The sequence below is a fragment of the Amblyraja radiata genome, chromosome 11, assembly GCF_010909765.2.
Source record: "Amblyraja radiata isolate CabotCenter1 chromosome 11, sAmbRad1.1.pri, whole genome shotgun sequence".
NCBI lineage: Eukaryota > Metazoa > Chordata > Chondrichthyes > Rajiformes > Rajidae > Amblyraja > Amblyraja radiata.
Window position 1 is genome coordinate 38,705,079 of NC_045966.1, and position 13,767 is coordinate 38,718,845.

Genomic DNA, 13,767 nt, shown 5'->3' on the forward strand with positions numbered 1-13,767 from the left:
GGAGCTTCGACCACCGGCCCTGCAGTCTACGGTGCTTCTGGCTGCGGCGGAGACTTTAAATCTCGACCGCCGGCCTGCGGCCTACAACAATCTAAAGCCGCGGTCTCCGGTGAGGAAGAGCCGATCCTGGACTGACTCTGGACTCTGTTCCTGTCCACGGGGGGGAAATGGAGGAGGACTGGCCAAATTTTGTGCCTTCCACCACAGTGATGAATGCTGTGGTGGATGTTTGTGTTACATTTTGTGTGTTCTTTATTATTGTATCGCTGCTGACAACCCAAAATTCCATCAGCCTGGCTGTGTGGTCATTAAAATACAATACAATACAATACAATTGTTACCAAAATGATTTCAGAGGCTACACAGATCAGAGGGAGTGTCGATGATGAGAAAGGGCAACTTTTTCACACAATGGGCGGTGGGTCTAAGGAATGAACTGCCACTGGAGGTAGTCACAAAATGCTGGAGTAGTTTACTTTATTGTCACGTGTACCGAAGTAGTAAAAAGCTTTTCTTGCGTGCTATCCAGTCAGCGGAAAAGCAATACATGTTTACAATCAAGTAATTTACAGTGTATAGATACATGATAAGGGAATATTGTTTAGTGCAAAGTAAAGCCAGTAAAGTCTGATCAAGGATAGTCCGAGGGTCACCAATGAAGTAGATAGTAGTTCAGCACTGCTCTCTGGTTGTGGTAGGGTGGTAGGATGCTGGAGTAACTCAGCGGGTCAGGCAGTATCTCTAGAGAAAATGAATAGGTGACTTTTCAGGTCAAGACCCTTCTTCAGACTGCCACTGGCGGTAGTTGAGACAGGTACTATCATAACATTTATAAGACACTTGAACAGTTATATGGATTGTAAAGGACTAGCTTAGATGGGGCATTTTGGTCAGCATGGACGATTTAGGCCGAAGGGCCTGTTAGCCTGCTGTATGATTCCGTTAAAGACACTGAATCAGTTTGAACAGAAATGGGACATGGTAAGAGCAGGAAGCCCCCAGTGGGAGTTGCAAATAGGGCTCTAATAACAGCTGTATTGTAAGTCAGAGAATAAATCACAAAATAATGAGGAATATAAAAAATCAGGTGCAACTTTAATCAAATTGGCAAGAGCAGCCTTGAGGACAGGTTCGTGAAGTGCATTTGACGTGGTTCATTCGAGCAATGCATTGAGAAACCAAGCTGCAAGCCGGGCCAAATCTGGAGACACAAGAGACTGCAGATGCTGGTAACACAAAGGAACCCAGTGGGTCATGTAGTATCTGAGAAGGGAAATAGACAGACGATGTTTTGGCTTGGGACCCTTCTTTAAATCGAGGGACTTACTTTCTGCGAGTAGTCTTCTCCACTCCAAATGTGGGCATGAATTGTATTTAAATTTAACTACGTCCTCCCCAACGCAAACCCACTAAATTTAAAGTAAAAATTCATTCCACATTTTAGCAATCTATGCCAATGAAGGAATAGAGCTTTGAGGTCTGTAAAATTATCAACAGTGAAAGGGAATTCTTCTTGTCAGTGAGTGTTTAATGGTCATTTGTACCGGCAATGAAATAGTGAAATTATTACTTGCTGCAGCTTAACACGCCCAACAAATGCAATACCACATAGATAAATAGATATGCAGTAATCAAAAATAAAATAAAGCAATAACCATAGTACTAGCTGGTCATAATAGTGCAAAACCGAAGTCCGTAGTGTAAATAAAGACACAATCTTGAAGATCATAGTTGCTGAGGTTAGTATTGTGCAGTGTTCAAGTGCCTGATGGTTGCTGGGAAGCTGTTCTTGAAGCTGGAGGTCACAGTTCTCAGGCTCCTGTACCTTCTTCCTGATGGCAAGCGGGGTGGGTCGGGTGCTAGGGTGGTGTGGGTCTTTGATGATATTGGCTTCCCTTTAGAGGCAGCGCCTCCTGGAGATCCCTTCGATGGTGGAGAGATCAGTACCTATGATGGGCCGGGCAGTTTCCACCACTATGTTTGTTTGAGTTGCCGAACCAGGCTGCAAAACACTCAATATACTCCTGGAAAAGTTTGATAAAGTGTTCATCCACATACCGAATCTCCTCGATCGTCTGAGGAAGTTGAGGCATTCATTGTTAGAAGGTTGAGGGAATGTTTGGTGAAATGGTGCAGGAAAAAATCAACAGTTCAGCAGCTGGGAAATGGGATGCGGCTGGATGGGTCTTTTTCAGACAGCATGGACAGAATGGGCAGAATGGACATGCATCTTAAATGTCGATGATTCACTGAAAAAGGCCTCTGCAACAAACAGATGATTCATTTTATACACTAATCCTACAAATCCGGATTCAAAAGCAGCTCGCTGGTGGTTTAAAGAAGCTAATGTGTGTGACTGGACACTCCAAATCCCCACTCTCTGACAACTGATGAATTAATGTGAGATGCTGTAATAATGAATAGCAATCTGTTTTTGGTTCATTTATCTTGTGATGCAGATGCATAGTAAGTTGGTGACAAACTGGGCAACTAAAGCTCCTACTGATGTGACAATCTCTCCCAACTATATCAAGGGCAACCATAGACATTTGTTCATTGTTCATTACCAATCCTGTATGTACTGTTTGTGCTATATATCAGATTACATCCTGTTCCAGTAACTAAGCTCATGGGTGAATTTATTACAAATAAATCTCCCTCTAATGCTTTTCATACAGCCTGACATTTCCTGTGTTGTTTTCCGGACTTCTACGTCAATGTTCAGGTTTATTCTGAAGCACTAATTAACAAATTGGACTCTGGCCACTCACTGTAGCACGGAATGGTTGCAATTCAGTTGTTTTGTGGTCACACTGACCGATTCAGGCACCGATTGAGATGGTTCTGGCTGACCGTTCAATCAACCACTGGTGTGGCATACACAAAGCCTTGTTGTTTTCCAGCACTAATCTCAAGAGTCGAGTCAAGAGTGTTTCATTGTCATATGTCCTGTCACGGAACAATGAAATTCTTACTTGCAGCAGCACAACAGAGTATGTAAACATAGTACTCTCTAAACAATATATTAAAGGGGAAAAAGTTCACACACACACTAACACACACATACACGTAAAACAAACAAACAATAATAGTGCCAAAAGACAAAACCAATGCCCCCAAGTCTATGTAGTTCAGAGGTTATTTGGAGGTTGTGGTGTTTAATAGCCTGATGTCTAGAGAATCTTCCATCTGAAAGAAGAGTCCCGACCCGAAACGTCACCAACTACATACAGTACCCTCCATAATGTTTGGGACAAAGACCCATCATTTATTTATTTGCCTCTGTACTCCACAATTTGAGATTTGTAATAGAAAAAAACACACTTGTGGTTAAAGTGCACATTGTCGGATTTTATTAAAGGGTATTTTTATACATTTTGGTTTCTTACTTAGACTTAGTTCCTCCCACACTGTTGAGTGTGTTGGGCAGCAAGCTTTCGCCATTCTGTTCGTTATGTGCAACATCTTCCACCCTCGTTAGGTTTGCGTCCCGGGCTTCCAAATCCTTCTGGAATGTTCGCCTCCATGTGAGTTTTGGTTGGCCCTTTTTCTTTCTTCCGTCAGGTTGCTATCTTACGTGCGCGTTCTGGTGCCATTCTGAGTACATGTCCTGCAAATTTCATCCTGCGTACCTCTGTCCTAGCTGAGAGGCTTTGTTGCAGTTTCATAGAAACATAGAAATTAGGTGCAGGAGTAGGCCATTCGGCCCTTCGAGCCTGCACCGCCATTCAATATGATCATGGCTGATCATCCAACTCAGTATCCCGTACCTGCCTTCTCTCCATACCCCCTGATCCCCTTAGCCACAAGGGCCACATCTAACTCCCTCTTAAATATAGCCAATGAACTGGCCTCGACTACCCTCTGTGGCAGAGAGTTCCAGAGATTCACCACTCTCTGTGTGAAAAAAGTTCTCATCTCGGTTTTAAAGGATTTCCCCCTTATCCTTAAGCTGTGACCCCTTGTCCTGGACTTCCCCAACATCAGGAGCAATCTTCCTGCATCTAGCCTGTCCAACCCCTTAAGAATTTTATAAGTTTCTATAAGATCCCCTCTCAATCTCCTAAATTCTAGAGTATAAACCAAGTCTATCCAGTCTTTCTTCATAAGACAGTCCTGACATCCCAGGAATCAGTCTGGTGAACCTTCTCTGTACTCCCTCTATGGCAATAATGTCCTTCCTCAGATTTGGAGACCAAAACTGTACGCAATACTCCAGGTGTGGTCTCACCAAGACCCTGTACAACTGCAGTAGAACCTCCCTGCTCCTATACTCAAATCCTTTTGCTATGAAAGCTAACATACCATTCGCTTTCTTCACTGCCTGCTGCACCTGCATGCCTACTTTCAATGACTGGTGTACGATGACACCCAGGTCTCGCTGCATCTTCCCTTTTCCTAGTCGGCCACCATTTAGATAATAGTCTGCTTTCCTGTTTTTGCCACCAAAATGGATAACCTCACATTTATCCACATTATACTGCATCTGCCAAACATTTGCCCACTCACCCAGCCTATCCAAGTCACCTTGCAGTCTCCTAGCATCCTCCTCACAGCTAACACTGCCCCCCAGCTTAGTGTCATCCGCAAACTTGGAGATATTGCCTTCAATTCCCTCATCCAGATCATTAATATATATTGTAAATAGCTGGGGTCCCAGCACTGATCCTTGCGGTACCCCACTAGTCACTGCCTGCCATTGTGAAAAGGACCCGTTTACTCCTACTCTTTGCTTCCTGTTTGCCAGCCAGTTCTCTATCCACATCAATACTGAACCCCCAATGCCGTGTGCTTTAAGTTTGTATACTAATCTCTTATGTGGGACCTTGTCGAAAGCCTTCTGGAAGTCCAGATACACCACATCCACTGGTTCTCCCCTATCCACGCTACTAGTTACATCCTCGAAAAATTCTTTAAGATTCGTCAGACATGATTTACCTTTTGTAAATCCATGCTGAAATTGTCCAATGATTTCACCACTTTCCAAGTGTGCTGCTATCCCATCTTTAATAACTGACTCTAGCAGTTTCCCCACTACCGATGTTAGACTAACTGGTCTGTAATTCCCCGTTTTCTCTCTCCCTCCCTTCTTAAAAAGTGGGGTTACGTTTGCTACCCGCCAATCCTCAGGAACTACTCCAGAATCTAAAGAGTTTTGAAAGATTATTACTAATGCATCCACTATTTCTGGAGCTACTTCCTTAAGTACTCTGGGATGCAGCCTATCTGGCCCTGGGGATTTATCGGCCTTTAATCCATTCAATTTACCCAACACCACTTCCCGGCTAACCTGGATTTCACTCAATTCCTCCAACTCCTTTGACCCGCGGTCCCCTGCTATTTCCAGCAGATTATTTATGTCTTCCTTAGTGAAGACGGAACCAAAGTAGTTATTCAAAAAGGAACTGCAGATGCTGGAATATCGACGGTACACAAAATTGCTGGGGAAACTCAGCGGGTGCAGCAGCATCTATGGAGCGAAGGAAATAGGCGACGTTTCGGGCCGAAACCCTTCTTCAGACTGATGGGGGGTGGGGGGGGGAAGAAGGAAGTAAAAGGGGAGGAGGAGGAGGAGGAGCCCGAGGGCGGGCGGATGGGAGGGTGGGAGTAGACAGCTAGAGGGTTAACATAGAAACATAGAAATTAGGTGCAGGAGTAGGCCATTCGGCCCTTCGAGCCTGCACCACCATTCAATATAATCATGGCTGAGGGGGAGGGGACAGCAAGGGTAGCAAAATTGGGAGAATTCAATGTTAATGCCATCCGGACGCAAGGTCCCCAGACGGAATATGAGATGCTGTTCCTCCAATTTCCGCTGTTGCTCACTCTGGCAATGGAGGAGACCCAGGACAGAGAGGTCGGATTGGGAATGGGAGGGGGAGTTGAAGTGCTGAGCCACCGGGAGTTCAGGTAGGTTTTGCGGACTGAGCGGAGGTGTTCGGCGAAACGATCGCCCAACCTACGCTTAGTCTCCCCGATGTAAATCAGCTGACATCTAGAGCAGCGGATGCAGTAGATGAGGTTGGAGGAGATACAGGTGAACCTTTGTCGCACCTGGAATGACTGCTTGGGTCCTTGAATGGAGTCGAGGGGGGAGGTGAAGGGACAGGTGTTGCATTTCTTGCGGTTGCAACGGAAAGTGCCCGGGGAGGGGGCGGTGCGGGAGGGAAGGGAAGAATTGACGAGGGAGTTGCGGAGGGAGCGGTCTTTGCGGAAGGCAGACATGGGGGGAGATGGGAAGATGTGGCGAGTGGTGGGGTCACGTTGGAGGTGGCGGAAATGGCGGAGGATTATGTGTTGTATTTGCCGGCTGGTGGGGTGAAAGGTGAGGACCAGAGGGACTCTGCCCTTGTTGCGAGTGCGGGGATGGGGAGAGAGAGCAGTGTTACGGGGTATGGATGAGACCCTGGTGTGAGCCTCATCTATGGTGGCGGAGGGGAATAACAAAGTAGTTATTCAATTGGTCCGCCATATCCTTGTTCCCCATGATCAACTCACCTGTTTCTGACTGCAAGGGACCTACATTTGTTTTAACTAATCTCTTTCTTTTCACATATCTATAAAAACTTTTGCAGTCAGTTTTTATGTTCCCTGCCAGTTTTCTTTCATAATCTATTTTTCCTTTCCTAATTAAGCCCTTTGTCCTCCTTTGCTGGTCTCTGAATTTCTCCCAGTCCTCCGGTATGCTGCTTTTTCTGGCTAATTTGTACGCATCATCCTTCGCTTTGATGCTATCCCTGATTTCCCTTGTTATCCACGGATGCACTACCTTCCCTGATTTATTCTTTTGCCAAACTGGGATGAACAAGTTTTGTAGTTCATCCATGCAGTCTTTAAATGTCTTCCATTGCATATCCACCGTCAACCCTTTTAGAATTAATTGCCAGTCAATCTTGGCCAATTCACGTCTCATACCCTCAAAGTTACCTTTCTTTAAGTTCAGAACCATTGTTTCTGAATTAACAATGTCACTCTCCATCCTAATGAAGAACTCAACCATATTATGGTCACTCTTGCCCAAGGGGGCACGTACAACAAGACTGCTAACTAACCCTTCCTCATTACCCAATACCCAGTCTAAAATAGCCTGCTCTCTCGTTGGTTCCTCTACATGTTGATTTAGATAACTATCCCGCATACATTCCAAGAAATCCTCTTCCTCAGCACCCCTGCCAATTTGATTCACCCAATCTATATGTAGATTGAAGTCACCCATTATAACTGTTTTGCCTTTGTCGCACGCATTTCTAATTTCCTGTTTGATACCATCTCCAACTTCACTACTACTGTTAGGTGGCCTGTACACAACACCCACCAGCGTTTTCTGCCCCTTAGTGTTTCGCAGCTCTACCCATACCGATTCCACATCCTGCCAAACTAATGTCCTTCCTTTCCATTGCGTTAATCTCCTCTCTAATCAGCAACGTTACCCCACCTCCTTTTCCTTTCTCTCTATCCCTCCTGAATATTGAATATCCCTGGATGTTCAGCTCCCAGCCTTGGTCACCCTGGAGCCATGTCTCCGTGATCCCAACTATATCATAGTCATTAATAGCTATCTGCACATTCAACTCATCCACCTTATTACGAATGCTCCTTGCATTGAGACACAAAGCCTTCAGGCTTGTTTTTACAACACTCTTACCCCTTATACAATTATGTTGAAAAGTGGCCCTTTCTGATTTTTGCCCTGGTTTTGTCTGCCTGCCACTTTTACTTTTCACCTTGCTACTATTGCTTCTACCCTCATTTTACACCCCTCTGTCTCTACGCTCACACATTTAAGAAACCCTTTCCCTTTAACTCCATCCTCCACTATCCCATTCGACACCCCACCCCCCTTATTCAGTTTAAAACCACCCGTGTAGCAGTGGCAAACCTGCCTGCCAGAATGCTGGTCCCACACCTGTTAAAATGCAATCCGTCCCTTTTGTACAGTTCCCCCTTATCCCAAAACAGATCCCAGTGATCTAAGAATCTAAATCCCTGCCCCGTGCACCAGTTCCTCAGCCACACGTTCAGGTCCCGTATCTCCCTGTTCCTGCTCTCGCCAGCATGAGGAACTGGAAGCAAACCGGAGATAACAACCCTGGAGGTCCTGCTTTTTAGCATTTTTCCGAGCTCTCTAAAGTCACGCTGCAGAATATTCATCCCCTTCTTTCCGACATCGTTTGTGCCGACATGCACTACCACTTCCGGATGTTCACCTTCGCCCTTGAGGATTTTCTGCACTCTGTCCGTGACATCCTGGATCCTGGCACCAGGAAGGCAGCACACCATCCTCGCATCCCGTCTGTTGCCGCAGAAACCCCTGTCCGTACCTCTCACAATGGAGTCTTCCACTACAATGGCGTTGCCTGCCTTAGGCCTTTTTGGTTTTGGCTCAACAGCCCTATTCGCATCACAAGCCAGTCCGCCGCCCAGTGTAAACACCTCTTCTGTCCCGACAGCTTCTAAGTGGGTGAACCTATTCACAAGAGGTACAACACCCGGGGACGTTGACATTCCATGCTTCCCTCCCATTCTCACTGTCTCCCACCTTCTCTCTTCCAGTACCTTAGGTGTAACAATCGTACTGTAGGACTTGTCGAGGAACGACTCAGTTTCTCGGACGAACCGGAGGTCATCCACTTGCTTCTCAAGTTCCCCAACACGGCCCTTCAGGAGCTCTACCTAGATATGTGAAAAGAAAGAGATTAGTTAAAACAAATGTAGGTCCCTTGCAGTCAGAAACAGGTGAGTTGATCATGGGGAACAAGGATATGGCGGACCAATTGAATAACTACTTTGGTTCCGTCTTCACTAAGGAGACATAAATAATCTGCCGGAAATAGCAGGGGAGTTGGAGGAATTGAGTGAAATCCAGGTTAGCCGGGAAGTGGTGTTGGGTAAATTGAATGGATTAAAGACCGATAAATCCCCAGGGCCAGATAGGCTGCATCCCAGAGTACTTAAGGAAGTAGCTCCAGAAATAGTGGATGCATTAGTAATAATCTTTCAAAACTCTTTAGATTCTGGAGTAGTTCCTGAGGATTGGCGGGTAGCAAACGTAACCCCACTTTTTAAGAAGGGAGGGAGAGAGAAAACGGGGAATTACAGACCAGTTAGTCTAACATCGGTAGTGGGGAAACTGCTAGAGTCAGTTATTAAAGATGGTATAGCAGCACATTTGGAAAGTGGTGAAATCATTGGACAAAGTCAGCATGGATTTACAAAAGGTAAATCATGTCTGACGAATCTTATAGAATTTTTCGAGGATGTAACTAGTAGCGTGGATAGGGGAGAACCAGTGGATGTGGTGTATCTGGACTTCCAGAAGGGGGAAATCCTTTAAAACCGAGATGAGAAGAACTTTTTTCACACAGAGAGTGGTGAATCTCTGGAACTCTCTGCCACAGAGGGTAGTCGAGGCCAGTTCATTGGCTATATTTAAGAGGGAGTTAGATGTGGCCCTTGTGGCTAAGGGGATCAGAGGGTATGGAGAGAAGGCGGGTACGGGATACTGAGTTGGATGATCAGCCATGATCATATTGAATGGCGGTGCAGGCTCGAAGGGCCGAATGGCCTACTCCTGCACCTAATTTCTATGTTTCTATGTTTCTACCTGGATGCACTTGTCGCATTTGTAGCAGCCAGAGGCACCAGCGGTGTCCTTGACCTCCCACATACTACAAGCATCGCACTGAATCAGCTTGCCTGACATCTCCTTCTTTTGTTTCTACCTCTCAAGCGTATTGCGTGGTCTCCTCTCCGAAGACTCTTGAGCCAAAGACTCACACTTCACTCACAAGGCCGCTCACTCACTGTCGCTCGCTAACAGCCTTCTTGCTTAAATTGACTGATAAATTGCCTGATTTCACGGTGGATCTCCTCGTTTGTGATTTTGGTCTCTGTAGCTAGTCTTCAGGAACTCCTCAAGCAGCGTTGTTGGAAGTTTGTTTTCGCCATGTAGAAATTACAGCAGTGTTTATATAGTCCTCCCATTGCAGGGCACCATAATGTTTGGGACACATGGCTTCACAGGTGTTTGTAATTGCTTAGGTGTGTTTAATTGCCCCCTTAGTGCATGTATAAGAGAGCTATCAGAACCAGTCTTTCCATTACCTTTGGAAACTTTTATTGCTGTTTATCAACATGAGGACCAAAGTTGTGCCAATGAAAGTCAAAGAAGCCATTATGAGACTGAGAAACAAGAATACAACTGTTAGAGACATCAGCAAAACCTTAGGCTTACCAAAATTAACTCTTTGGAACATCATTAGAGAGCACTGGTGAGCTTACTAATCGTAAAGGGACTGACAGGCTAAGGAAGACCTCCACAGCTGGTGACAGAAGAATTCTCTCTAAAATAAAGAAAAAATCATAAACACCTGTCCGAAGGATCAGAAACACTCTTCAGGAGTCAGGTGTGGATTTGTCAATGACCACTGTCCGCAGAAGACTTCATGAACAGAAATACAGAGGCTACACTGCAAGATGCAAACCACTGGTTAGCCGCAAAAATAGGATGTCCGGGTTACAATTTGCCAAGAAGTACTTAAAAGAGGAACCACAGTTTTAGAAAAAGGTCTTGTGGACAGATGAGACGAAGATTAACTTGTATCAGAGTGATGGCAAGAGCAAAGTATGGAGGAGGGAAGGAACTGCCCAAGATCCAAAGCATACCACCTCATCTGTGAAGCACAGTGGTGGGGGTGTTATAGCCTGGGCATGTATGGCTGCTGAAGGTACTGACTCACTTATCTTCATTGATGATACAACTGCTGATGGTAGTAGCATAATGAATTCTGAAGTGTATAGACACATCCTATCTGCTCAAGTTCAAACAAATGCCTCAAAACTCATTGGCCGGCAGTTCATTCTACGGCAAGACAATGATCCCAAAGCAAGAAAGTAGTTTTTCAAAGCTAAAAATTTGTAAATTCTTGAGTGGCCAAATCAATCACCCGATTTGAACCCAATTGAGCATCCCTTTTATATGCTGAAGGGGAGTAGTAGCAATGTTACAAAATGTTGAGATTTAAAAAATCAAGTCTGCAATTTATCCCATCAGATAAAACATAAACAGAAGTTTAATTTGACACCTAATTCACTTTTATATCTTCAGTATTAAAAAAAATTATGGCCATTTTCATACTTGGAAATTAGCATCTTGTTCCCTCTTGCTTTTCCATTGACTTAACACAAAAGCTGTGATCAAGGACAGTCAAAAGCCCATAACCTTCTTAAAAATTAAGAGAACTGAATAAAATGTTCAGTTATTATAGATTGAAGCATTCTGAAACAAGCATAAAACATCTTACTTGGATGACCTGAAATTAAAGCATATAATTAGTTAGTTACCTAATTGTAGCTAATTACAAAATTGACCGTTGTGATGGAAATAGTAATAAACACCCAGACTGCCTTGAAAATTCAAAAATGTGATATTCTCAAGATCAGAACTTTAATGCTATTGTATTATATGCTGTAAGTCTGTAACAGATAGGTAAATAAATTACAATTTCTAGCAATATACCAAGTCTTTATGGAGAAGATCAGTTGCTAGCTGGTACATTGGCATATCATAATCAGTAGTATCATCATACTCCTCAGATTGTAACAAATAATCAACTCTGTACACCTTGTTTTTCCTCAATTATTCAATTTTGACATTGTAAACTACAAGTTTTTGCTCTTCAAACCACGCATGACATGCCTTTCTGCCCACTACTTTCCCATTAAGAATGTCCTGTAGATCATCACATTTGGAGTAGACAGAATTCGGATAATCTCTGCAAATGCTGTCTCTTTTGTCAAAAGTCTCTTTTGCTGGGCATTTGGATTGACAATTTTGCATTTCTTCTTCGGAGACATCTGTTTAAAATGTAAAGGAAAAAAACAACGAACAGCATTAACAGAAACAAGTTATTATTTGCAGTTTTAGAAAAAAGGTAGAAATTATAAAGTTAAATGCTAAAACAAATAGTAAATACTCAACAAAAAATTCATATTCATCAGTTTCATCAAATTAAATTAATCTAATCATCTAAATTCAATTACTAGATCTAAACATCTATCCATTTCTTAAGAAAAGGATAATTTTTTTTAATAGCCTAAGTATCCAAATAACAAACTAATTCCATTCACACAAGAATTCACACCATAACATGATTTTTAAATCTCACTGTCATGAACATATGCCAGATGGAAGGAATTCCCATAAATTAATCTAGAAAGATTCACTCTCAATATAATCAAAATTATTATTTTTTGCACAATACATGTGGCTAAAACTGTTGTGGATATTTAGTATAAAAATATTGACCATGGATAGAAAATAACACAAAATATAGACTATTTAGATGCTCTTATGACATGGTTGTCGAAAAAAAAAAGAATTTTATGCATCTTGCAAATGGGTGTTTCTGGAATGCGATCGATTGGAACGTTGCCGTTGCCGTGAATTTTAACCCCATATCGGCAGGAAAGTCACGGGCGAATCGTTTGGGGCCGACATAACATTTTCGCATCGTAAAATTAGATTAAAGCCACCGCAAGAAGCAAGATTATATGTGAAATAAACGACTTACCTTTTGTTTTGTCCTGATATTACGATCCGTCACGTTGTAGGCATTGAGGGCGTTAGAAGTCGCTTTTTACTTTAATCCAATGATTAAATTGTCCAGCGATTTTTTTTAATTAAATTTTTTTTTTTTAAACTGGGAACGTAAGTCCGATCGATTTTTCTTCATCGACTAGCAGTCCGAGGAAATCCCTCTCCAACAAGCGATACAAACCTGCATTTTAATCCCTCCCTCCCCCCAAAGGCTCCAAAGTCGCGCACACAGCCAGTGGCAGATCTGCAGTGCCGCTGAAGGTAGGCTTTGTAACATCGCTAGGACAAGCCCTCAAAACAAGCATATGCTAAAGATGGCTGCAATACAGGCCCGGCAGAGCATCATCAGAGAAGACACCCAGCAACTGATGATGTCCATGAATCGCAGACTTCAAGCAGTCATTGCGTGCAAAGGATATGCAACAAAATACTAAACATGACTACTTTCATTTACATGACATTGCTGTGTCCCAAACATTATGCTGCCCTGAAGTGGGGGGACTGTGTATAAACACCGCTGTAATTTCTACATGGTGAAACCAAAATGTTTAAAAATGGCCTTTATGTGACAATGTGCACTTTAACCACATGTGATTGTTTTCTATTACAAATCTCAAATTGTGGAGTTCAGAGGCAAATAAATAAATGATGGGTCTTTGTCCAAAACATTATGGAGGGCACTGTAACTTCTCTAGAGATGCTGTCTGACCCGCTGAGTTACTCCATAACTCTGTGTCCTTTTTCTTCCCCCTATATCCCAACTTATTTGTACCCAAATAACTTGTGATTGCTGAATTAAATTGACTGTGCCAAGCAAAGGCTCTGTTCTAAAATTTCCAGCCTCACATTCAAAGGTCAAAAGTGTTTATTTGTCATATGTATTGACAATGGAACAATGAAAGTCTTACTTGTTGAAACTTAACAGGCCTGTAAATGCAATAACACACAGATAAATATAGAATAATAAAAACAATAAATTAACAGTAATAGTGGGTAACCATAATAGTGCAAAACCAACGTCTGTAGTGCAACCAAAGACAGTCCATAGAAAATCGGGCAGAACGGTGGTTCATCAGAAGATTTGCTGCTGTACAGCACCAGAGACCTGGGTTTATACATTCTCCCTTTGACTGTGTGGGTTTTCCCCGGGTGCTCCAGTTTCCTCCCAC